Raw genomic sequence first — 26,534 nt, 5'->3', positions numbered from 1 at the left:
CTATGGTGGCGCCATCTGGTATCGTCGACACAAGTCGCCTCACCGCTGGCCGCTCCCTGAACCCACTACGGCCGGCGTTATTTCGACCAGGGTGAAAATAACGGAAAGCCAAGCCGAATCGTTCAGGTCGTAATAACGGAAGCGTTATTTTCACCCATGGATTATAGATTGGCTTGGCGTCATTTGTGATTTGTGGATCGCGGTCGTGCGGGAGCGGGCGTTTTGCATCGCTTGCTTGTTTGGTCGGCCTCTGGATGCTCTGGACGTGTGGTGTGGCACATTCGTTGTGAAAGGACGCTTGTGTGGTTTGTGTGCTCGTACTTGTGTAGTGCCTTTGCCTTGGAAGGCGCTCCAGAAAAATGAGTCTTTTCGAAGCTTTCTCAGGAAAATCTTGTCCTAATTGACCGTATGAAAATACGCTTTCATTTCGCGTAATTTATGGGTTGTTCGAGTGGGCATATGTGCGCTCATAAGTTCCGAGCTTTCATCCTTGATTTGCGCAGAGTATAGGCAAGTTAGTAATGTGAATTCTTTACAACGTGATCAGGCACGGTGGTTCTGCAGTCCCCGAGGCATTCGTCGGTCGAAGCGAGCAGCGGTCCCATACGTACAGGGTCGTCCACCCTGAACACGCGAGTGCGTGGCTGCACTCTGTGGAGGGCCACTGCGTTCGACACGGCCACTCATCGCAGCCGAGTGGCGCAAAAGAAGTTGGACCTGCGCGTGGCGCTTCGCCTCATCTACCACTTCGCTTCGATGCGCGGCCGTGTCGGACGCGGTGGCCCTCCAGAGAGCGCAACCATGCGCTCGCGTTATGACAAGAGAAGAAGGTTGCTAGTGACACGTCGACAGGACCAGATGGTATTCCGATTATATTAATAAAGAAGCTTTGACCAAAATCCAAGCAAACATTAATAGAGGTAGTGAAAAAAAAATGGTAGTGGATGGCAAAGCCCCCAATGAATGGCGATCAAGTAGAATGAACATGATATATAAGAGAAAGGGGGACAAAGCTGACATAAGCAAATACCGTCCTTCAGAAACGCACTGCGACGAGTCTCAGTTGGCCTGAGCAGCTGTCTGTGGAAGGTATTAGCAATGAAGAGGGAGCATACCCGGAGCGTGCGAAGATGCGGTACGCGTGCGCTTCTTCGCTGCTATCGCGGTGGCCGCATTAATCCCATAGAATCATCGCTATATTGGAATCTAGAAATTGTGTATTTTAAGGCGCAGGCGACAAGAATAAAGCGGACGGCAGAAATAAAACTGTCGGAGCGAACCCACGCAAGTGCATTTCGTACAGCGCTGTTTGTGCCGTCTGCCGCGGCATAGTTTCGTTTTTGTGCTGTCGTTCGCGCTAGCGTCGCAGCGTCGATGTAACTGCGCCAACAGATGCACAAAAAATCACATGGTCTGTATGTTGGCGCTGGCCTGGGTGCTTCCAGACGTCGCCGAACGCAGCGGCAAACAAGTGCCTATATAGAGTACGTGTATAGTCTCGCTTTTTCTGGCCGGCGTCGCCATTACGCGCGCATTGAACGAATTCCGGGACGGTGTAAACTACCATCGTGAGATGACTTTCGCGAAGTACGACAAGGTAATTATGCAATAATTGCATTATTTAACAGATATAGGCGATCGAGTTTCAGTTGAAGGGGCTTCTGTGGCAGCTGGACTATCTGGCTCATATGAATAAGAAAAAACATACCGGGAAAAACGCAGCAACCGCGAACGTAACAGCGGGTTCTACTAGATGTTTGTTTTGCAAAGGGAAAAATTAATCCTGCCTCTTTTCATTGCGAGGGCTAGATGCGCCAGATGCGGAATTCCATCTTATATTGATATCACCGTTTCGCTGTGCCGCATGCAATCACTATGATCAGTGCGTTTAGTGGTAAAACCTTTTATGCGCGATCCGTCCTCAAACACACACTTGCAGTGAATTCTCGTTGTTTAGTGCTCGCTTTTTATAGCTCAAACTTTCGGTCAATCTATTGGAACTGAATTAAGAGCGGCGTGCGGCGGTGGTTTTGTAGCCGTGCTCCCTTTGAGCAGTCTTATATATAAATTTGTCGTTATAATAAACTTTCGAGATTTGCGACAGGTCTTTTGAACATGAAGACAATATATCCAAGGGCCATTACGTTTAGGGACAAATTGTGCGCGCGCCATGGATGGGAAGTATGTACGTGGCCACGTACCAATGGTCAGGCATTCGGCGCCTCGATACTTCAAACTATTAAGCGACCGGAAATTTGTTCAAACTATGCTGATTAGAAACAAATGGTAAGGGGACCGCAAATAGTTCTTTACGCAGGGTTCGGAATAAATTTGGGAGCCCGACCATGGGTTGGTACGGGTCTTTTCATTCTTATGCGACCGCTCATCAGCACTGTCAGCGGCGCCTCATCGATAGGCCCCGCATACGGTAAAATAAACTGGTCCCACGTCGTGGCAGGAACAGGAGCGCAGCTGGGGAGAGAAACTGCACTTCGAAAGCACCGTGTGACAGGGGTAGTAGACGAGTGGTTCTCCACGATGGCCGCATGCAGCGCGCTGCATTGCCATGCTTCATCGGTCCGGACAGGTAAGCTGTACGGCCGTTGCGTATGCTTATATTACCGTCAGCTTCGTCGCACTGAAATACGCGATTTTGACGGGAGCGAAGTGCCAGTTTGCAAATACCGTCCGTTTGAATTAAGCGATTTACCTGTCTACAGCACACACCTTACATACCCCTCTGGCAATAATGGCCCTCAGCAGCTGAGAAAAGAAAAAATCTGACATTAACAGGTGATGCAAATTCACTTCAGCTACCGTTCTGCTTGAGGAAAGATAGGTTACAACAGTAAGAGAAGACTATAAATCAAATTTAGCGAATATTTAGGGCCTCTTGTTAGCAGTTAAAGCCTCAAAAGGCCTCAATTACGATGTTCAGTGGGCTTCGGCACCCGTTTAGCAGTTGTCTCAAAGCAGTATGTTGGCGAAATTTTTTTTTTTTTCATTAGCATTGTGAAGCATTTCCTGCTGCAATGGCATAAACAGGAAGGCAATATGCGGTTCTGCAGCAACACTTCAGACTGTGATGCGACACACGGCAAGCACTTACCTCAAAGATGAGTAGGTTGCTCAGAGGAAACAATGTGGTGGCTGGGTATGGCCTTAAAAAAAACTGCTTTGTAACACGGTTTTTCTATACGGCCAACGAAGTTGTTACTCATTTATTCATACGCTTCATCAATTACTGACAAGGCGTGTCGGTAGGAACACTTTATTTGGCAAGGAAGTCCTGGCTGACGTGGGACAAATGCGACTCTGCCTGTAGGCCAAGGTGCAGACTTGTGAGCACAACCTTGAGCCAATAGCCTGGAACGGGGAATAGGTGCCTTGGACCAGAGACTGCCGCGCCATGCAAGGTCGGCTGCTGCAGTCCCTCCACTAGTGTCAGTCATACACTGGGTTGGATGCCATGAAAAGAGAAAAAAGTATGCAAGCTCAGAACAATAAAATGCAACTAATAAACCACTAAGAGAAACCCACAAACAAATACACAAAAAATGGAATGCATATGAAGGAAAAAAGATAAGGAGATCTCCCAACAGGCTACAGCAGCAGCCCACGCACTCCTGTAGTGGTTTTGCGTATGGACATTAGAAAGATCCTTAAAAAAAAGGATAAAAGGAACATTGTTCAAGATGTGCCAGAGAAACCACACACAAAAAGAAGTGTGTACAAGGCAGAGACCAAGAATGAATAAAAACAGTCAAGACAAACAATGAAAGGGTTTCTGAAAGGCTTCTGAAGCTGGCACACAGGAGCTCACAAGCTCCATATGCTAAACCCAAAACCTTAAAGGAGCGGAGACATCAAATTTTTGGTTGGAGTGTTCTTAGTTTCAAGCATTGCATACTCCCACCCGGTGCGTGATACGTGCTCCGCAATTTAAATATGAACATTAAATATTACCGCATTATTTATACTGAGCGATTTCGGTTTCTGAGTGTCGGGGTGCATTACGACGTCACTCCCGAGGAAGAGCAGCAACCCTGGTCATGTGGGTTCCAAAAGTAATGACACAGGGACCGCTGCATCGTCTGCTCTCGTACACATGGTGTGCATACCAGGGCCTTTCGAAATGCCGGCCAGTACTGCGATATGCTTTATTTTCGAGTAGTTCAAATTATAAAACATTTGAAATTACAATACAAACATGTTTCCACAAAATGCAGTGATGAAAAGAAACATTTCATACAAATATTTCATTCCTCTTCATAATTTATCACATCCTAAAGCTTACTGAGCATCTCAATGAATGAGGGAAAATCATGTAGAATGGTACAATTAGTCTGAGCCATAACTGTGTTCAGGAAAAAACATGAGAGCTTGACTTTGTAAGTCGCTGAACAACAATCTTTCGACTTTTCATTTCTCGGCCTTTTGGCAAAGATCATAGCACTGAAGCGTGACCTTGTGGCAGAGCATCTGCCTCACATTCGGGAGGTGCTGTGTTCAATACCCAGTGCCGCCAGGTACCCACCGGTTTTAAGATTTCCCCGCCATGGTGCTCGGCTCATCTAGGGTGAGATGCTTGGGAGAAGGGTCTCCAACCAAAACGTTGCCTTGATGGATCAGAGATAAGTTCCGCCGTGAAGCAACCCTAAGTCCACCTCGTGCGGTAGAAGCCCATCTTTTTTATAACCCGTCATGCACACCTGCTGATGCGTGTGAGCCAGCCACAACAGTAACAATCAAATACCGCCGCACTTTGCTCGAAGGGGGTTTGTGAGCGGAGAGTGCTTATGGCACATCTATCTTGAGGCTAGAGAAGTGAACGTTGTGAGTTTTGTAACTGGCACAAGGCGAGAGTTTTGGACTGCGGGTTTTAACCACGTGGAGACGTTTTTGTGCCCGCATTTGATGGGAATTTTGAGGCGCAGGCTATCCTTCCCACGCAGTGCAGCCCTGGAGAGCCGAGCACTAGGCTGGGGGACTGCCTGTTCCTATTGGATTAATTGGCTGGTGGACCGGAGGCCGCGGGAATCGTACCCACGACCTCCCGTAGCCGAGGTGAGCACTCAAGCATGAGGCCACGGCTGCTGTGGAGATGCTCTTGTCACAGTTCAGACACTGAAAAGGCGTATGACGTGATGTGGCATTGTTGAGAAACATTAATGACACAAAAAATCGATGAACAGCAGCTTAAGCTACAAGAGTGAGAGCATTAACAAGACGACCTCTTCCACACTTTCTTGTGACACCTCCAGCTGTGGAATGCTGCCCCAGATGGAGCATTCTTAACGGGACATGGCCCAGTTAACTCTTGTGTATGGGTTTCACCACACTGGAATCCCTGGCCGTAACGGACCCACACATGCTGGCACATTTCAACTAGGAATCTGTGCTGAAATTTCAGCAGCTGTTTTCCTTCTCACTGGACGAAAAGTGCCTGACTGATCCGGACTCTTAGATTTGGAAGTTTGTTAAAATTATGCTCACAAGTTTTTGCTTTCTTTTAATGTTCATAAGAGTGGTGGCCATATGTGCTGACATTACATCTGCTTTCACAAAAGAAACAAAACTCCGAGAAAATTCTGGAAAATTTCTAAACGGAACACTATGCATTCTTTCAGGGACTCCATACACTGTTCATTGTACTGCAAAACAATATTTCAGGCTTTCAAGAAGGAACCCTTGAACAAAAGGGCTGACAAAGGTTGGTTTGCTCATCACTGAGAAGCACTGCCTTTTACTGCCTTTCCAATGAAGGCACACTTTGGCACCCCTTTCGATAGCAGCAATGCCACAGGACAAGCACCAAGCATTTCCATAAAAAGTAACAGCTTTTTACGACCTCATCATCACAGCTCGAACCGCAGAGAAACTAGCCTCTGTTTGTTTGTTTCTGCAATAGCCTACAAGATTGACGAGGCCTGAGAGCAAGATTTACAGATCGATTTTGATGCCACATTGGGGTGGCGTGGCACCTCACATCAGTGTACTGAAAGTGCATGAATTCTGCACATTACTATGACTACGGCTTATTCCACAGAAAATACTTTTGAACGTAGCCGTGTCTATTCATATGCACCATACCAAACTTAATGAGGAGTGTGGCAACCTGTACAGAACCAACCAGTATATACAGTGCTCACTTAAAGAAAAAGACAGCTAGAACAGACAGGCTGCCATGCCTAATACTCATTAGAAGCAAAACTATGTCATGCCAATAAGAACGGACCGTGTGCTGGACACTCACAGTATCGTTAAAACTCGCAGCAGACCTCTGCGTTAATTTCAGTCCGTCCTTTTCCGAGACTTGACCACTTTCTTGATGGTATCCCTCACAACTGCCAGAATTTTCCAGGTAAACGAAATTCCTCTGGACAATTCTAGGTTGCTAGACACCCTTTAAAACCGTCACAGCCCTTCAAAGAAACACAGTAGAACCTTGCTGTTCTGTTCTTGGTTCGTGTAATCTGCAGTATCACAAAACGAAAAATTATGCGTGTTGTGCTATTTTTATTCACAATACAAATCCTGGATAACTTTTTGAAACGATTCCCTGGTATACATGTCCATAATTTTGCCAAATTCTGACCACATGATGCATTCAGAGACGAAGAGAAAATGCCAGCCAAGCTAATCATCATTTTTGGATGCTTTGCCCACATGCAAATGAGCATTGCGGAGAAGACGCCGCTGCTGCCCTGCACAAAGGCAAGGACACAAAGCATCTTAAGAGTAGCTGCGGCACTTCCACAATGCACAAGTGTAACGGGACAAATCTGAGAACGGTAAGAAATAGTTGACGGACTGGACATGCCATGAAACTTCACCCCCATGGAAAACAAAAATATGGAAACAACTTGCAAGCGCTAGCAAAGGAACTTTTCAAAATTTGTGCCAGCACATTCACAAAAGTTTTATTGAAGTGAAAGTGCTAGTAAATGCCAGGGACTAGGAAATGGCGCAAAACCTGGACATAGAGACAGTCATGTGCAGACCAGCAAAAAAATTTTTCATAGGGGCTAATTCAAGCTTATTGCTAAAACATTGCATTCATAACATAAAAAAAAAAACATGAAGGGGGAAAGGGGGGGAGACAAAAAATAAAAGGGAAGGTGGCACAAACCTTTGCCTTAAATATGCAAAAGGCGTTTTTTCGTACCATTTGCAAAAGCTATCATGTCAGGATTTCGCATTCATTGAAAAGCAGTGTGCAATCACCTTGAAAACAGTGTGAGGCAGATTAGCCAGCAAATAAATTACTGTAATATATTTACAGTAATTAAATTACTTTTCTCGGTAATTTATAATGTAATTCATTACTTTTGTGGCCTGGTAATTTAGTAATGTAATGAACTACTTTCAAGCAGTAATTTCACGGAAAAGTAATCAATTACTAGCAATATTACTTTTGCTGCATACCGAGTCCATGCTTCTCCTCGTATCTGCCATGCTTTGGCCTCGCGTTTGGGAGATGAGCATATACAAAGCAAAGATGCAGTTTATGGGGGTTTAACGTCCCAAAGCAATCGACTATGGCTATGAGGGACGCCATAGTGAAGGGCTCCGGGAATTTTGACCACCTGGGGTTCTTTAACGTGCACTGACATCGTACAGTACACGGGCCTATAGCATTTCGCCTCCATCGAAATGAGACTGCTGCAGACGGGATGAAAACTGAGTCTTTTGGGTCAGCAGCCGAGCCCCATATAACCAATAAGCCACCGCGGCGACTCCCAAAGCAAGAATAAATTACGGACAAACTAGAGACTACTTTCATGCTTTGAAGGCAAAAAACATTCACTTTTTAATTTATATTGTTTCCTTCCTTTCTAGTGACACACCTACTCATTAGCTTATAGTCATAGGGCAACACATACATTAAATGAATCATTACTTGCCAAGAAAACGCGGTTTTGTGGCCGATGGGTTGTGTGATCACCTCGTAATTTGAAGGCCCTGGGTTCAATTCTCTGCACCCTTGGAAGAAATTTTTCTCTTTGCTGACGATGTCATTGGGGGTTATGGACCACTTTTCCTGGACATCGACAACAACGCCGGGTATCGATGTTAATGTGCCACTTAAGGCTTGTGCCTTAAAAGCTTGCAAGTAGTAATAGCCAGCACCCCAGGGAAGCACGCGGACGAGAGGTGCGCGCAGGCGTCAGCACTGCCTTGGTGAAGAGTCTGCATATCAGTCACAGGACTGCTACGCATCTCCCTGCGCTGCATAAGGTCTCACACGCAAACGCACTGCATGGCCACCAGGAGAGCTCGATGACCAAGGCATGCCATATGGCACCTTCACGCAGACGCACTGCGAGTGCTTGAGCAAGTACTTTGACGTCTTTGAGTACTTTGACACTGACAAAAAGTCTCTACTGACACGTATAAGAAAGTTGGCCACGAGTTGTCGGGTTTTTGTGGCCTCATCTGAGGCCGTACTTCTAACTCAAGTGCAAGATAGGCAACAGCGTCCCAGCGACATGCAATGTATTTCCACTAACTTGCCTCCAGAACAAATCAATTGAACAGCAGAATTGGCAACTTCTCGCGCGCCTGTGCACTTCTGGGGTGATGCGTGGATAAGCAGTCACTGCACTCCCACTGTTTACGCGGATGACAAATTCTTCAAAATCAGGATGGTGGGAACATATTACACACTGAACAATGTACTTCTGATTGAAGAATGATATGACAACGACCTCATCTACATCAGCAAAGCTGCAGTTCAAAGTGACTAAAAAGGGGAAAAATTTCTGACGCCCATTTTCAAGCTCAGTGGCGGTGCAAACAAAAACAAAACTCTAGAAATTTTGCACAAACTATGGCCAATGCGAAACATTTTAGCATCGAAACTAAGTAATTTTCATTACTTAAGGCAGCTAATTGTAATGTAATGTCATTACTTTGAGACCAGTAATTTGTAATGTAATTACTTCTGTGATTTATAGGAAAGTAATTAGTAATGGAATTTAGGTACTTTTCAGAAGTAATTTTGCCATGTATGGTGTGTGGTCAGCGGCTGCCTAGGGAACTTCTCAGTGTCCTTAAGTTCTTACGCAAACAATGACACACCACCCAGTTTCCTACATGTGACAATGTCCATGAGAAAATGGAATATTGTGACAAAGACGACGAAGCTGGCTGTGGTGCGTTACAGAGCACTAGCGCTAAAGCAACGGCCATTAAATTATATCTCTGCCATCATTCATCGCAACTCACTCTTTGGAGAGCCACTACGTAACAATATTATACACCACACAGCATTTGCATTGGAGGGAATGGCCAAGAGCATTTTCCATTTGGTTTTCTGCGTGCTAAAGGAATATAGACACATAATTTTGGTGGCATGTTTTCTTCTCTACAAGGATGCAGAAAATACTACTACACATGAATCACCAAGTGATATTTGCCCATGACCGCTAAATAATTTATAATTGAATTTTTTCTGTCACGCTGTTTCAGTTTCAACAGCCGAACAATTGCTGTGATGTCAAAGAGTGCTTTTGTGTCACGTGAGGCATCGAAAAACGCCCATATAATCGCTGCTTCATCGTTATGATTTACTGCACTGCTGAAGCCAGCCTTCCTGAAGAGCCGGAATGCCAACTAATGTGGAAGCAGCGATTATATTGCAGTTTTTTCATGCCTCACGTGACCTGTAAGTACACGTTGGCGTCATAGTCCTCGTTCGGCTGTTGAAACTGAGACCGAAACAGCACGAGAAAGAAATGCTATTATAAATTATTTAGTGGTTATAGGAGAATACCAGGTGGTAATTCATGTATAACAACGCCTTACACATCGTTACAAACAAAAAACACGCACCCAAAAGTTAGGTGTCTATACTCCTCTAATTCTTTAGACCCACCATTCTGCTTACTGATCTTGCTTTGTGGTTCATCTGCTGAGCGACTTAGCGATATCACCTGAGAATTGCAGATTACTAAAATATTCTCCATTAACTCTTATCCCCACTTTTCCCAATCCAAGCCTCGGAATAGAGCAGGTATTTCTAAATACGTCCTGTTTACAGGAGGTATTTTGCTGCAGAGGACGCATTGCGGAGGCTCATTTTTTTTCTGCATGATTGGTGATGGATTAGACAATGCAGTCCAAGACTTCTTCAGCACAGTTTGGTATTGACACTGTTGCTTCCATCACTGGCAAAACACCATCCAATGAAAGTAACGCCTACGTGGAAGCTGAAGACAGCTAAACTTGTACTGTTGGAAAAAACTGCATGCGTGCTAGACACTTGCTTGTTCACTTAAATACGGCCTAATAGAGCAGCTGGGACACGAGACCTGGCTTACATACCTTCGAGGCTGCACTTGTAGCTATGTGATTAAAAGGTTTCGCCTGCACATTCTTTGAAATGCCTCAGGTATCATCTTTTACCAGGTCAACGGATATACTCGGGCTGCTTTCAGTTTGGGCATATTGTTACGTGGCGACCAGCCGAATTATAAGTGGCGATGAACGATGGCAGTGAGATCATTCTAATGGCCCCTCGCCTATAGCGCGACCTTTCTGTTCCCGCGCCGCTGCCAGCTTCGTCGTTTCAGTGACACTCCGCGGGGCTGCCGAGCGATCATCCCGATAGTTAATAGAAGAACACACCAACGGAGAGACGGCTCAGTGGAGGACGGTACAACACAAATGGCATGGAAGGAAGTGCTGGCTGCCACGATGAAAGATACGTGTGAGTGAATCCTAGTCGACGAAGCGCTTGGGACACAGGTCACCAGTAGCCAACGGACAAAGCCCTTGAATGCACCGAATGGCATGGGCAGGGGGGTTGTGTCCTCACGTGTGGGCAGTGTCTCGGGTCGCGGCAGCGTTGTCATGTCAACGTGTCTTGTGGTCAGGGCGGGGGATGGGACTGCGGTGAGCGGCGAGGTCGATTCAGGTTTGGCGGGCTGGGGCACAGCGGGGCAAACCAGGTGCACATGGCCGACAATAACGGCAGGCAGAAGACTCCGAAGATCCAGGACCAGGATGGGGATGATACCCCGCATCTCACACCAAATGTTAAGTGGTGACCAGCCGAATAATAAGCGGCGATGAATGATGGCAGTGAGATGGTTTTAATGGCCGCTCGCCTATAACGTGACTTTTCCGTTCCCGCATCACTGCCAGCTTCGTCGTCTTCGTGACAATATTGCCGCTTTGCACAGTTTTTCCACAGTGCCGCGAGGTATGCCTTAACGAGGTTTTACTGTACCTGTGAGTACTAACGTTGCTGAATTTGATGTGCCTCAATGTGAAATCTGAACCAATTCATACACTTCCTGCAGTAAAGCCCATGATCCAACTATAAAATTGAAGCCCTGATCTATTGCTATGCGATGCATTCAGAACAGGTGGTGCCCTTGATGGTCTCACAGATAGCTTTGACCACAATGGCAAAAAAGGCATCAAAGGTTGCCTCCAAATTATAGCTCTCCACCATTCGTGGCATATTTTCCGCTGCTCTACTTTCTTTCTCCACAGTGGCCCACTCATAACTCACCTCAGTTCTGACTGCGGGGCCAATCCAGCAAACAAGTCTTAGGCAGTACTGTTCGGATGGACCTTATGGCCATGCCACTGCTCTAATGGCCTTGTGGCCATGCCATGGCCCTACCACTTTCGCTCGGCCCCATGGCGACATTCCTAACACAGGTGGGGGAAGGAGGAAGTTGGAGCACCATGAAAGCCAAATGTACAACAAGGACGTAGTGCAGTGGCCTCGCTCAAAGCTCTTGCCCTGAGCTCAAACAGCACAGTCACTTCTGGTCGAGCTTACAACTTCGTCATGCCCGAGCTGACAGCTCACATCGAAACACACACATCGAAACAAATTTTTAATTACACACGCCAACAATGCCACATCTATTAAGATACGGAAGATGATGTTAAGCCATCTATGCTCTAACCAACCCAAAATTCTTACCACTGCCAAGTAGATGACCTCGATTCTCTTCGGAAATACATCCAGCTCATTAGTGTTCACAGCTATGGTAAATTGTCATTTTTACCTCTCAGATTTTCTCATCAAGAGGCACAAGGGCAATTGGTTAACTGTCTGGTTCTTGGGACCAAGTGACATTAAGCAATCGCTACATGCACTGGAAAAACACTCCCTAAAGGGGCCACTGAAAATCTTGCACCGAAGTTGCAAATTATACTGTTTGAAAGGGCACTACTTTTTTTATTTATTTGTACCTCAAAGGCCCACAAGGGAGTATTACATGAGGGGTGGGCTGACATGTATTAGAACCTCCTGTCACAGAATTTTTTCAGAAAAGGCAAACTGAAGAGTTAAAAACATAACAGCGCGGAAAACGGGGACTTCAAGGGTAGAAAACACAGGACAAGCGCCTGTCCTGTGTTTTCTACCCTTGAAGTCCCCGTTTTCCGCGCTGTTAATTTTTTAAATATGTATCACCAACTCGCCCGCCTTGCTATCGTGTCGAAGAGCTAAACTATTCATCCACATCCTTGAGGTTTTTTTTGCTCCCATAATTCCTACTGCACTAGAAGCCGTGTGTTGGTGCTTGAAACTGAATGCCACACACCCATATGCATGCAGCAGACATCCTTTACCAGCATAGCACCACGTAAGATCATGTCAATGCCCCATTTGGGGACAAGGGGTGCAAGCACACAGAACAGTAGGAACAAAACGCAAAGACTAATGTTGTGTGAGTCACTCCTGTGCTCTGTCTTTTGGGCTGCATGTCTCAAGACAGAACAAACCCCTCCCCATTTTCCTCAAAAAGTGAAAATACAACATCTACTCCTAACTTGTGAAAATAAAACGACAAACGTAGAAGGAAGAACATAAACATGCCTCGTCCTTGTGTTTCTTTGTATTCTTCAATTACGGGAACTACTTCCTCGTTCAGCTACCTGTCCTACCTACATTCGTCTGCGACTTCTCGCCTCTCGCCACTGCTTGTCTCTAGGGGCACAAACGTTGCCAGTTTCACAGCAGGAGGCCCACTTTCAAAATTATAACTTGCTAGATACGTGACAGCCTAGTTGCTTTGTTCAGTATACAGGCAGGCTTTGTTCATTTGGGGTCTGCAGGTGAAAGCTGTTGTCTTAATAGTGAATGTTCCCACGTTTCCTTTTTTTTTCTTCTTTCTATGTAACGGCTAGGACAAAAAACTGTTGCCCACCCAATGCAAAGGAAACAGACACATAATCATAAGGTCTCTTCCATTTGGCTGCACTTTCTGCACTAGTGCGGCACGAGTTCTAGGCTGGCCGAAATGAATGAAATGAAAGCCGAATTGCTGCACCGCAGCTGCGGTGCAGCAGTATGGCAATGCCCATGTGTAGGTTGAAGAACTGAAGAAGATATGGCACTAGTTATTTAATGAAATGATGACAGTTCTTTGTTTAAATGTCGATGGGGGTTTAAACGTCACAAAGTGACTCAAGCTACGAGGGATGCCATAGTGAAGGGCTCTGGAAATTTCGACCACCTGGGGTTCTTTATCATGCACTGACATCACAGTACACGGGCCTCTAGAATTTTGATGGAGACAAAATTCTAGGGGCCCGTGTACTGTACGATGTCAGTGCATGTTAATAGACCATAGAGACCTAATATTGGTGGCATATTTTCTTCTTTATAATGAAGACACTACAATACATGAATCACGATTTGGTATTCGCCTACGACCACTAAATAATTCATAATCGAATTTTTCTGTCATGCTGTTTCGGTTTAAACAGCCGAATGAGAGCTGTGACGACAAGGAGAGGTTTTAGGTCATTAGAGGCATAGAAAAACTGCGATATAATTGCTGTTTTATCGTTTTTATTTACTGCACTGCTGAAGCCAGCCTTCCTCTAGAGGAGGAATGACAACAAATGTAGAAGCACCAATTATATTGCAGTTTTTCACGCCTCACATGACTTGCAACCTCTCTTTGAGGTCACAGTCATCGTTCAGCTGCTGAAACTGAAACAGCATGAGAAAGAAATTCAGTTCTTTAACGTGCACTGACATCGCACAGTTCACGGGCCTCTAGAATTTTACCTCCATCAAAATTCGGCCCCGGCGGCCGGGATCGAACCCATGTCCTTCAGGTCAGCAGCTCCCTTAAAGAACACCAGGTGGTCAAAATTTCCGGAGCCCTTCACTACAGCGTCCCTCATAGCCTGAGTTGCTTTAGGACATTAAACCCCCATAAACCATAACCTTCCAGCAAATAACTGTCATCATTTCATTAAATAACACGTGCCATACCTTCTCTGCTTCTTCGACCTACACATAGAGGAGGTGAGTGACTGTTTGAGGCGTCATAATGAAAACCTAAGTGGTCAAGTCCAGTTGCATGGGCAGCATTTCAGCGCTAGTTCGTAAGTAGCCTGTGTGTATACATGCAACAATTTTTTTTTTTTTCTGTGAAATGACGATTTCCTAGAGTAGGTTCATGGTAAGACTTCTTTGCGATTTGCTCCTTGAAAATTCTTCCAAGTGTTTCAGGATTTTGGTGGTCGTTGGCGTCGGCAGCATGCAGTTGGCTGCAATTTCGTGACAACAGCAAGGCTATCAATCGGGCCTGCACTCGACCATTCGTTTTGGAAGCGGACAGTGCCAAGCTGCATTTGAAACATCTGAACTGACACTGCATGCTACCGGCACCACCGTGGAACTTCACAGAACTAGTGCAGAGAGTGCAGCCAAATCAAAGAAACCTATCATGACCACAATCTTAACAAAGTGGTAGTTTGGGCTTGTTAGTATAGCATATCAGAAGACATAGCGCAGCACAACGGGACAAAGAAAAGGAGCACACAGGACGAGCACTTATCCTGTGTGCTCCTTTTCTCTGTCCCATTGTGCTGTACTATGTCTTTTTCTAATATCGCCACAATGACCTGTCACACACTACAACAGTGCCTTGTGAGCTTTATGCACCTCACAAGCTTCCAAACTGTCAAAGGACATCATGCACGTTGTCCACAGTGTTCATCTCTTTAAGGCCTGTTTACAACATCAGCTGTAAAAAGGTCTTAAGATTAGAGGCCTTAAAAGGAAGCATGCTTTTCCAGTTGCCTCCATGATAGTTGGCCACCTAAGTCCAAACACCTTCCCCACGTAAAACAGATGTTCAGTGCAGGTGGCACAGCACTCATTTTAAAATCATCACAGAAGGTGGAGGGCTCACCTTGCGGCGCCTTAAAGCCTTCGCTGCCTCAGCATTTTAACGTCCCATTTGTTCAGCCTCTGCGCCAGCAAGTGAACGCCGGACTCGAAGCAGGAATAGGGAAGGCCCGTGCATACCAGAAAACTGCCTGCAAGTTTTTCACGTGCTGTCGTCTGAAATAAATATGAATTTAAAAGAAGAACATGTTTCCCTCTGCAGACACCAAAGCGTAATCGCTTATCTCGCCACAATTTTTGCACCTGTTTTAGAAAGCGAATTGTAACAAGAGCATACAATTGTAAAGTGCAATTAAGTCAACACTCAACAGACTTTCCCAGCCGCGGGGCCACAAAATATCGGACCGCGTACAAAACTCATCGCACAAACGGTTAGTCCAACTCACGATCGGCTTTATTAGTGGTTCAACTAGACTGTTGTCAAAAGTTTCCCGCCTTTTTTCGGGAGCACGCAAAAGCTGGTAATTATGCGTTACCATGAGTTACGTTGGGCTGGGCTGACAAAAGATATAAAAACACGCTCAGCGCTTGCTCTTTTCCGTAGACCTGCACAGAGCTTTTGAGCAGAACTTACGATAAAACAGATGAGTCTTTCCCTCCGGGCCTTTGGGTCCACTGGCGGGCAAGCGGGCTCCGTGCTAGTCCTGGGTTATCTGCTAACACAAAATATTCGGGCGCAAGGAAGTTGACAACGGAATGCCGAGTGTCAGATAACAGGCAATTGCTCAGTATGTGCATGCCAAAAGATAGAAAGAACAAATTACTCACGTGCAACACGATCGCACGCCCGACCCGCCGACCGGCCTCAAAGCAATGCTCGGCTCGGCTCAAACATGGCTCAAACAGCAAAAAAAAATTGGCGGACGTGACGTCTTTTCTTCAAACCGGATGCGACGTCATGGGTTGAAATAACGCTTGCGTTATTTCGACCTGGGGCCCTATTCTCGACACGCATGGCCGCCGTTCGCCGCCATATTGTCTCTCTGATTGGCTCATTGGGCGATCACGTGCAAGCCACGAGTTTTAAATCTGTGGCGCGAAACCATCAGGCTTCGAAATAGCTTTTTGCCGTGACGTTAAAATGACGTGTACTTGAAGACTGATTTTTAGCACAGTTATATTTTGTGCCGGGTTGGTAAATTTAAATGTCTGTGGAGGAGAAATGAAGCTACAGCTGGCATGGAAGAAAACACTTGGCTCGTTTTAGCAATTTTGAGAAAAACAAGTTCGTACTGTGAGGGTTGCTTCCTAGAATGTGATTGGCTGGAGGAATGTCACGTGATTCACGTGATGCACAAGCATAATTCAGTGAGGTCAAAATGACGTTTAGTGACTCAAAGGAAATAATGCCATTGCTGAAAAATGTCCCATTTGGCCGCCATAATTTGAGACGACCGCAAGATGGTCGAATTATGGTGGACATAGTCGAATTATGACCACACTGATTTATACGGCTGTTAGCTCACCATAGTTTGGTAGGCGCTTATTTGAAGTAATAAACAGTTCAGAAACATGGTTGTTTTGAATGTAGAAGCATTGAAACGGCGTTATAATGGTACCTCTTAATTAAGCAGCCTTTTAGAGCCTTAATTACCAGAGCGTAATTTCACACCCGTATGAGGACTCTAGCTGCGCTCCCGTTTCAAACGCTTCTCTCATACTAAGAAATTATCAGCCCGCGCGGTCGCGGTTGCTACAGCGAGGATATGGCGGCGTCCGTAGCTGCCGTTTGTTGTCACGGGCTGCGAAAAGCGAAGCATTCGTGAGTGCGCCTCAGTGTTTTCGAAGGACTGCCCGGTTCGTGAATGTGACTGCTTGGCCAGCGATATATGGTGTGGTGGCTGTGCAAGAAGATTTGCGGCAAGGGGCAGAGCGTGAGCACACTGGTCTGCCTTAAACATGGTATTGTAGGTGCTCCGGCCGTTACACTGATCCTGTGTTTCAAGGCGCGATCGGTAGCTGTGAACGTCTGGACACCAATTAGTTCAGTGTTTGCCTCTATTTACACGCTGTCGCTGACCTGATATTCAACCGCGTGAGTGATGAGAGGGTGGCACAAAGGGTAGTCTGCCGGCTGAGCAACATGCTTCCAGAATGTGTTCGGCTTGTCGGCGGGACTGCTCATCAGTGCATCGTCTGTGTGCATCAGTGTCTGTGTGCATAAGGGCAGTTTCTGAAGACAGCGGTGTCAGCAAGGCAGCGTACATGTGCCAGGTACATCGTCTCGAGTATCGATGAGCTAAGGGAAACAGCAACGAAAAATTGCTGTTGACTTTCTTCAGATGGCTGCTTGCAAGGTTATTCATATTGATGGCTGGTGGCTTTCTTCGGGTGTGTAATAACAAGTCCCTTATGTTCCTACCCTTTTTTGGTCGCATGCAAACAGCTATGAATCTCATGGCACATTTATTTGTAGCCTATTAAGCGAGGAAGCCTTGCGCAAATAAAAACAGCATTTCAAAATAGTCTTGTCTGTAAAGTAAAACGTACAACGAGTTTTCAGATTACTACAGTATGCGGATGTGGGTGACTCGTAGGGCGTCTGCATGTCTATGGTTTTCTTTCATTGCACACAAACACAATGGCTTGGCATCTGCATTTTGATAAATAAAGTTGCAAAAGCATTCGTGTAGTGAGATTTTAGTGCAGTTAAATATTCTGAGGTAAAGTTAACCTTGGACTTCCCCTACAATGTGCCTTGTAGCAGTTGCCTTCCCTGCAACACAATAAAAATAAATATGTAATAATTATGTATACCCATCAGTCTGGCTGTAGTCAAGCTGTTTTCACAGTTTTGTTTTACTTCCTCCATCATTTTGATAGAGATGACCAATAAAATATAACTGTTACAAAAGCAGTTTATTTGAGTAGTAGTTACGGTCATACATGAAACTTTAGTTTAATAATTACAGCCCTGTGATGTCTCGCATTTGAAAGTCTTTTCTCTTGTGTGTATGAAACTTGCATTGCACTCAAGCTCACGCACTAAAGACAGTGTTGATTGCCTTCCAGGTGACATGTGTATAATGTGCCTCTTCGATGCATCACTGCTATCCTAGGAAGTCATGTGCTGAGCAATGCTGCTGCAAGGTTCAACATTGTTCACCTCTCAGCTAGAGTGCTTCTCAAGCAAAGAATCATTCTTTGGAAGGGTTGCATTGGATGTCTTCACAGGTGTCAAGTGCTGTACATATGGAACAGGATTCTTTTCAAAGGCGATCACAACTTGCACTGTGCGACCCATTGCATGCATCCGCACTTAGCTGCAGGACTCACTGCCATAGTTTTCACCTGTAGTCATGCTATGATCAGTCTATGTAAACATTTTTTGTGCTTCAAGTTTCATTGCACACAGCAAGAAAGCTGTTCAAGTCTGTGATTTTTGTGTTGCTCTTTAAACAGGACCAAATTTTGCTTTCAGTTTGTCACTAGAGTGTGTAATGACAGGTGTGTTTGATGTGTAGACTAGGCTTTTCTCTAATGCTGCAGTTCTTCACGTGACAGGAAGCGCAGAAGAAACTTTAATCCTACCATCTGCAAATTGGCCGGATGTGCGCTTAAACACATGCTTTAACGCTACTGAACAGTTGCTAATTCTTAATGTACTGCAATGCTGTGTGCTCTCTTTATGCAGAATGTGCATGTTGGTGCTTTAGTGCAGTGAAACAGAGGAAGTCACCAAAATGTTTTTCTCCTGCCAGCAGAGCTTTTAACCAGTACTTCTCTTTGATTCCTGTTAAAGGTTTGTGCTCCATGACGTGATTACTGCTTCACTGAAATTTCTTGACATGCACGAAACATAGGGATGTGTATGCAGTCATTTATCACATCTTGCTCAGGGCGCAGTCTGATTTTGTAGGCAACTGTTCGTTCGATAGAAGGTCCCTAATGTGTTATCTGTGTGCTCACAGAGCAAAGCAAGCTTTGTCTCCTTACATTTCTTTGCCTCTGTGCCTGTTTTCTACTGTTGCTTTTAAATGCTATGTGTAGTGATACAGCAATCCACTAGTTTTCCTCTGAGCAAAAAGTGAGGCAACTCTTTCATGTTTGCCATCTGCCAAGCTTGTATGAATGAAAGACAAGGCAGCTGTCTGCTAGTTCAACCAGTTTCGCTGTGTAACGCCCCACTTTTACCAACCTTGTTGCTGGCACTTTGCTTCTTGGCTGCTGCTAATGCTGTTAGGCGAATTTGACAAAATTCCAGACAATCTGTTCAACCTATGTTTCTTTGGTAAAACTGGGGCATCAATGGATGCATTGCTATTTTTTGAGTCAACACAGGAATCTACTGGATTTGGCACTTCGTGAAATGGGCATTATCAATGTGCACATATACCGCATCACACTTCTTTCACACATTGCAACTTGTCTTGTTACCGGAGAAATCTGCCTCTGTGACCCTGATGTGTGTGGGATTTTACCCCTTGTGCTGTGTGGCAGCAGCAATCGGCTCATTACTGTCATTGCCATCACATGTCCTGCACCAGTCATGAAATTTTCTTTTGTATCAAAAACAAATGTGTTTGTTGTGATACTTTGCAGAAAGGAAGTTTGTTCTACAGCTGACTTGCTCCAAAATGTTGCTTGAGCTTCAAAAGAAAATTGGAAGAAAAGCAATTAATTTTACTAAAACAAGCTAATATTTCAGGGGGCTCCAATTTTGTGCAATATATCTTCCAGTGCACTCAATTTCCACTAACATATTGCAGTTTTCTCTGCCTTTGTATCACAGCTGATTTGTTTAGTCAATAAAATGCACCAGTTTCACTTACATCTATCCTGATCACCAGTTTATTGTCTACTTTACCCAGTACTCAGGCCTTCCCTTCCGATTAACTGTGTCAGTGCCACCAATGTCTAATCCCACCTCTATGTAAAATTATCTATGCATGCGTGGCTGTGCTGATGTTCGGCAAAAAAAAAGATGCAAATGACTAAATGCATGAGAAAATTGCATTCAACCCTTTAGGGCACTTTGTACACAACTGCGTACATTGCAAAATAATTTTTCTCGTGGTTTGCTTTAGTTATCACTGATTTATTCATTTCAATCCCATTTAGCATCCATCATCCTCTAAATAGGGTGCTTTTTATGGTTGCAGCACATATTTTTCTGGCAGAATACAACAGCATAGCAACTGCTCCAGTATGTATGTTTGTAAACAATGCCTAGATCAAAAATTGGAATGCTTGTTCTGCTTTGTATTTGACATTTCTGTTTTGGTGTTTAATGGTGCGCCAGCTGTCTTCAATTGTAATGAATTGCAGGGTTGTAGTCAAGTCTTCAGGCCACATGGTCTGCTTTTGATCCCCGAAGTGCAAAACTCAGTGTTCTTGAAGCTTAAAGGGCCTTGAAAGGCTAAAACAAGGGTTTTCCTCACCTTGCAGAAGTTTATAGCATGATGGGTGCCTTGAATACTCCACTACACAGCTAAAAAGTGAACCCTGTGGCATGAAGTCTTCACGTAGGGGTCTACATGCACCGTATCGGTGCAATTCCTACTGCTGACTTCTCCTTTTAGCTGTGTATTGTATGGTGCTGTGAGGATAATTTATTTCGTGTTGAACAATCTCCTCTGGTTTATTAATTATCATGAATACATCCTATGCGGTGCACACATTAAAAAGCCTACCGAAAGCCAGTGGCTACCGTCGCTGGCTAGATTGCTTTTTGTGCATCCTGGAGACTTATCTTAATAGTACCCTAACCAGAACACTACCGCTGTCTGTATTGGTGCCTCCCATACGTTGTCCTGAGGGCGACATCAACATTGAATGTCTTGCCTATTTTCTGTCTAATCTTACGCTTTTGTTTTTCCTGCCATGTTCCTGCCTCTATTGCTGCAATATTTGGCTGTATTAAATACAAAAAAGCGGTTACCAATTTTATGTGTTCCCCCACTCTTCTTTGTATACTTCCGGACCTTCAGAGTATGGAAATAAATTAATTTCCTCCTTGTCTGTAGTGCTCCTAAGTTTACTGTCATGTTATTGTTCTCCTTCAGCTCTTCGGCTCATGGTGCCGCTTAGTTGTCTCTTTAAATACTGCGTGCAAGACCAACTGGAATGCTTGGCCCCAAAACACATGTTCGGGCTTTGTGTGACGTGTACTAGGCAATGAGTGTGCATACATGAACATTAAATTAAGTTTCTTGCACCACACAAATAAACCTGCCGCGGTGGCTCAGTGGTTATGGTGGTTGGCTGCTGACCCGAAAGACGCAGGTTCAATCCCGGCCGCAGCGGTAGAGGCCCATGTACTGTGCGATGCCAGTTCACGGCAAAGAACCAGAGGGGGGTCGAAATTATCGAGAGCTCTCTACTACAGCATCTCTCATAGCTTGAGTCGCTTTGGGATCATAAACCCCATAAAACAAAGCAAATAAAGCAAGTATCTTGCACATTGCATGTGTCTTACTGTAATATGGTGTCGTCACCGATATTTACTCTCTACCTCTATGTTCCTCCCCTGCCCCTTTGTGGAATAACAGGTGAAGGAACTTTTCCTTATCCGACCTCTCCACCTTTTCTGGCATATATATTTCTCTCTTACTTGGAAGCTTGCTGCACTGTACTTGATCAGGCATCTAAAGGAGCTGCTTGATTTTATGGTAGGTGCATAACTGCTATTCTACAACGAAGGAACTTCAAGACGCTGCCTGACTCGTGTTGCTTGTATGGACAGCAAGGGAGGTGAGGCGGCCTGTAAGTGCTCAAGAAAATAATTTTGCCCCACCTCACAGAATGTTGTGCTTACTTGCATCGCACATATAGTGTAGCTGCTTCTGTGTGGTGGTCGTGAGTGTTACGCATTCACTTGAACAAGTAGAAAAAATTTATGCCTTTCTAGGAAGGGAAAAACAAGCAGAATTGCTGACAGCATTTCTAATTTTTATGAAGTAATATATGTGCCACTTACATCACAAAAGTGCATGCGTGCAGGCTTGCGAAGCAAAATATGAGTACATCACTGAATTTTGCGAGGATACGCTCTATTCAAATTATGTTGTGTGTGTGTGTGTGTGTGTGTGTGGGGGGGGGGGGAGTTTTCGCTTTGTTTTATGTTGTTTGTTATTAATGCCAGAAAAGAATCTTTTTTCCCCGGCTTTGCACATTTAAGTTGACAATAAGGGATGCGCACTCGGTGTGTTCTCCTTGACGAGATTTACTCCGATATTCCGCGCTTTGTAGTTTCGTTTCGTGCGCGGGTGCATGCAAACATGACTAACAACAGAGTCTGGTGCAACGCGCTGCCTAAAATGTGCACATCGGCTTGCCTTGCCAAGCATGCATTTCAGCACTAAACACATCTTGGAGGCCTTCCAAGCGCACACAGATACAACTCCGCTGCACACCGCTCTCTGTTAAAGCCGATACGTAGCGATTAAAAGCTTTAGCACCTTTGCTGACCTGACGGTAGCTGACGCGGCACCTAGGAAACAGTGGGTTTCCGCAGAGTTTACAACGCTAAGTATGCGAGCGTTGTCCTCAGACAGGGACTGCTGGCCTGCGCGTATTTAGGCGCCGTTTCAGCAGTGGCGGCACCACTCTAAAAATATAGCTCCCGTTGCTTCCTTTCCTGGCCCGGACGAGATGACTTTTCCCCCAGAAAACTGCCTTAGTCTCAGTTCCTGCATTCAACTGTGGCTGGTAAGCAAATGTGCGAAGCTGTCGTCGATCGTTATAAGGAGCAATGCCACAAAGGCATCATGCCGGCCAAAGCTTTCACTTTCCGCTCCCATTCGGCACGTACGCCATTACGAATACCCTGGCCCCGTTCCTGATGTTCGCCAGCTTCTCTGGGCAACAGTACGCACGCGTGTAGCGCCGCTCGTGACTCGCGGGTACGCCATCAGTTCACCTCGACTGAAAAGTCGTCTAGGCTGCGCCCTCGCTCGCACCGCCGCATCGAACTCGATGAATCCTTTGACAACTGACGTGCGAGTCTTTCGCACTGAGTAGCCTAAGTCGGTCTGCCATTAGCTGCTGCCGGACATCCGACATGATACTCAAGAGGCCGCAACATATTTCACTCCTTCGCACTGCCCCTCGACGCGTATGCACCGAAGATTGCAACGCAGAGGCTCAGCGCAAGCTCCCGGAGCGGCGTTCTGTACTTGGCTGTTCCGTACTTGGCGCCAATAGTAGCAGACGACGGTATTTATTTCTAGATCAGTTTTTACTTTTTTTTTCTCTTCATGTAATCAGATTCTGTGGGTACGTAACCTGGCACCGCCTTGATGGTTACGTCACGCCTACGTCACAATTTGAACAAAATGGCGAAATGTCGAGAATAGGGCCCCTGGTTGCAGCAGTCACTGCCAAACCCCCCACTACCCATATTCTAGAGCACTGTATCTGTGGTTAGCTTTGTACTTGGCTTGGCTTTTTATGGCTAAAGTCCTGCAGAATTAACGGAAATAATATTTTAAGCTTATATTATTGTACAGAAATGTTCTTACCCGCTTTTGAAATACGACATAACAATTTCAAACATCTTTTATGCGCATTGATGTTTTTCCATTGTACTATTCTTTTTTTCACTGATCGTCACTGCCATCATTTTCGAATGACATTCTTTACCGTGCGGCACCGAAGGAGACCGAATGACATTCGATGCATCGAATGACATTCGGTTGGAATGACATTAAATTTGCCGTGTGGCAGAGGTATAACATCCACTTTCACGCAGAAGTTTGCAATTAGGTGACAGAATGCAATATGTTATAGTCATTGGCTTGCGGACATGTGCACCCGAAGATACTGAAGGCATGATTAGAGACAACTTTTTTTTTCCTCTTACAGTCCTGATGATATATGATCAGCGCTTGCATATGCATTTTTGATGCGCGGATTGTATGCGCGGAATATATCTACCGGGTGCGGACAGTGTACCGGAAATATTGGCAATTCTTTCAGAGCTTAGGTACGTTCACTTCTGCAAGAGTGACGAGCCATAAGCAAACATTTCCGCGTTTCGATTTTCAAAAAGGCAACTTGATCGCGCCGTACAAGCAACTCTGGTTCCCGATTATAAACGGGGTTGTCCGCAGCAATATAACGACGAACATGTGCCTCTTGATCGCGCAAGTAAGCTTTTTCGAGTGCAGCTGTCATATTATAACAGCTTCTCGAAATCGACTCCAACGATTAGGGCACTTAATTCTTTCGAAAAGAAATCAGCGCGAAACGAAGAGAGGACGCAGAAGCTCGATCAAAGAAGGCATATCACCGGCTTCACAGTTACACATCACAGCTTCGCTCTAAAAGGGTTGCAAAGGTTATTACGCTCGGATAGAGGCCGCGGCTTTCCATTGCGTGATCCCCGTTTTCTACCGCTTGTTGGGCCAGCTAGCAAACCGATCATAAATATGCAGGCAACGGACCTGCAGTGGCGAACGATTCTGCGGAATATATTTATGCGCAGGTTTGTGAAATGATCAGTTTTGTTTTCTAGCACGACAGTCCAATCAAAAACTTGTATAGGCGTCAGTTATTGCCAAAGTACGCGTCCATCACATCGAACACGTATTGCCGTCGCAGTCGTCCTCCAGAAACCCTTTGCTTTCAATATCTCCGACAAAACTTAGTGTAAAACAGGAACGCACCGGCAAATGATACTCCCGTGCGAAATGTCAGCACTAACAAAACCTAATAGGGGTTTTGTCGAGCATTCTCCAGCAGAACTGTCTACACGCATGCAGTGCCACGCGAAGTCGACCACACCTGTCTGTCGGCGCACCGTGGCCGGAGTGCATTTACGTGTGGCCTATGGCTTGTCGTGCATGCACATTCCCATGGAACTCGCGAATCGTGTTTAACCTCATATCTTGAAAAGCTGTACCGTACGCCAAGAAGTACACGATTGTCATAAATGTACAACTGAGCCCGCCGTTCGAGCGCACTCAACACAAGCCACGAAAGGAGCACATCACAGAGCACGGATAAATGTAAAATACGAGAAGCTCGCAGAAAAAAACTACAAATTCGCCCGTTGCGCACATATATGCATATATGTGCGCTACGGACTAATTTGTATTGCATCGCACAAACTTGCTCAAGAAAGAAAAAGCTCCCCCGGCCCCGACCCAAGAAAAAAAAAATACATCGAGACGTCACAGCGGCTGACTGCTTTCAAATTCATGCACGATATAGAAATAATTACCTTTGTCGTTCCCAAAGGGAAGACGCAGACTTGGGCAGGGAACTGCATGGTGTACTACGCAGCAGTGACGAACCAAATTTTCCAGCGTTGCAGCCCGCTGATGCACTGATTGCACCTAAAGAATGCTCCCTCCGTCTCCAACTTCTGGGCATTTCTGATATGCTGCAGCATGTTCTTCCGCTTAGTGAAGACCTCGAAGCAGACGCTGAAACGTCTATAATGATGAGGACCGTCGTGATGCAAGTCACGGTCGCCGCGACCAGCCAGGTTGATGTCGGACACTCACTACCGCGATCCGTACATAAGCATGCAGCGAGGGCGGGGCTGGCGTGGCGCGCCCTCGGAAAATGTGGGGGAATTGAAAAAAATCTAGAGAAAACGTGCTTGTCTTTTAAATCCGCCTTGGTCTTTAACCGAATATGACGTCAATTAAATTCACGTGACCATGACGTTACGTTACGTGCCTATGACGTCACGGTTTTGGGGGTTTAATTAGCGTTTCTAGCCTACCTACCCGCAAACGCTTGTCCAAACTTCCGATGGCTTCACTTGCGCCCTCTCCAAAGCGGGAATGCGGCATCCACCCACCTAGTGGAGATTAGTGGAAATTTTACTCTTGTCTTGATTTTAGCCACCAATCAGATAACCTTCGCTTGATTACTTGTACCTGCTTAAAATCTACTTTTCCTTCACTGTCCTTAAACCCCAATGTTTTGAATAAATCAACCCCGCTGCTTTCCACTGTAGGGTGAAGCCCTTTACAGAAAAGTGTCAATTAGTGTTCAGCCGTTTCCTCCTCCTCTCCGCACGCAACGCACAACGTGTCTATCTCCTGGTACCTGACTCTACATGCCTTAGTCCGCAAAAATCCCGTCCTGGCTTAAATAACAAAGAGCTTCCCCTACAATTATCATAGATCTTTTCTTTGGCAATTTCCTGCTTAAAGATCCTGTATGTTCCCAGTGCCGATTTCGTCAGCATCCCTGTTTTCCACAGAGCTCTCTTTGTTTCTTTAACCTTTTTCTTAACCGCTGATTTGCCCCCCTACTGCTGTCCAGATATTTGCTTGTAAATTTTCTAGTTCGCTTTCTCTATTTCGTGTCTACATTCCTTATGTACAGGGATCTGAAAACTTTCCTAGCCCACTGCTTTTCCACATTTTTCTCAATCGCTCCTCAAATGCTGTCTTAC

General features: G+C 45.4%; 1 long non-coding RNA gene across 2 annotated transcripts; it reads right to left on the bottom strand.

Annotated features, from left to right (window-relative positions):
• Positions 1 to 3,257: 3,257 nt before the first annotated feature.
• On the bottom strand, positions 3,258 to 25,785 carry LOC144110171 (uncharacterized). Of its 2 annotated transcripts, none has more exons than XR_013309742.1 (4): positions 25,344 to 25,785; positions 15,753 to 15,834; positions 15,183 to 15,334; positions 3,258 to 3,455 (listed from the first exon to the last, which is right to left on the bottom strand). It is a non-coding gene; the product is annotated as an uncharacterized LOC144110171 (long non-coding RNA). The 2 variants fall into 2 exon arrangements; XR_013309741.1 differs by having other exon boundaries at positions 15,753 to 15,831; positions 25,344 to 25,784.
• Positions 25,786 to 26,534: the final 749 nt, after the last annotated feature.

This window comes from Amblyomma americanum, chromosome 1 (assembly GCF_052857255.1).
Source record: "Amblyomma americanum isolate KBUSLIRL-KWMA chromosome 1, ASM5285725v1, whole genome shotgun sequence".
In the NCBI taxonomy this organism is placed as follows: domain Eukaryota; kingdom Metazoa; phylum Arthropoda; class Arachnida; order Ixodida; family Ixodidae; genus Amblyomma; species Amblyomma americanum.
Note: the sequence above shows the minus strand (reverse complement) of the source record. Positions and strands in the feature narration are given on the sequence as shown.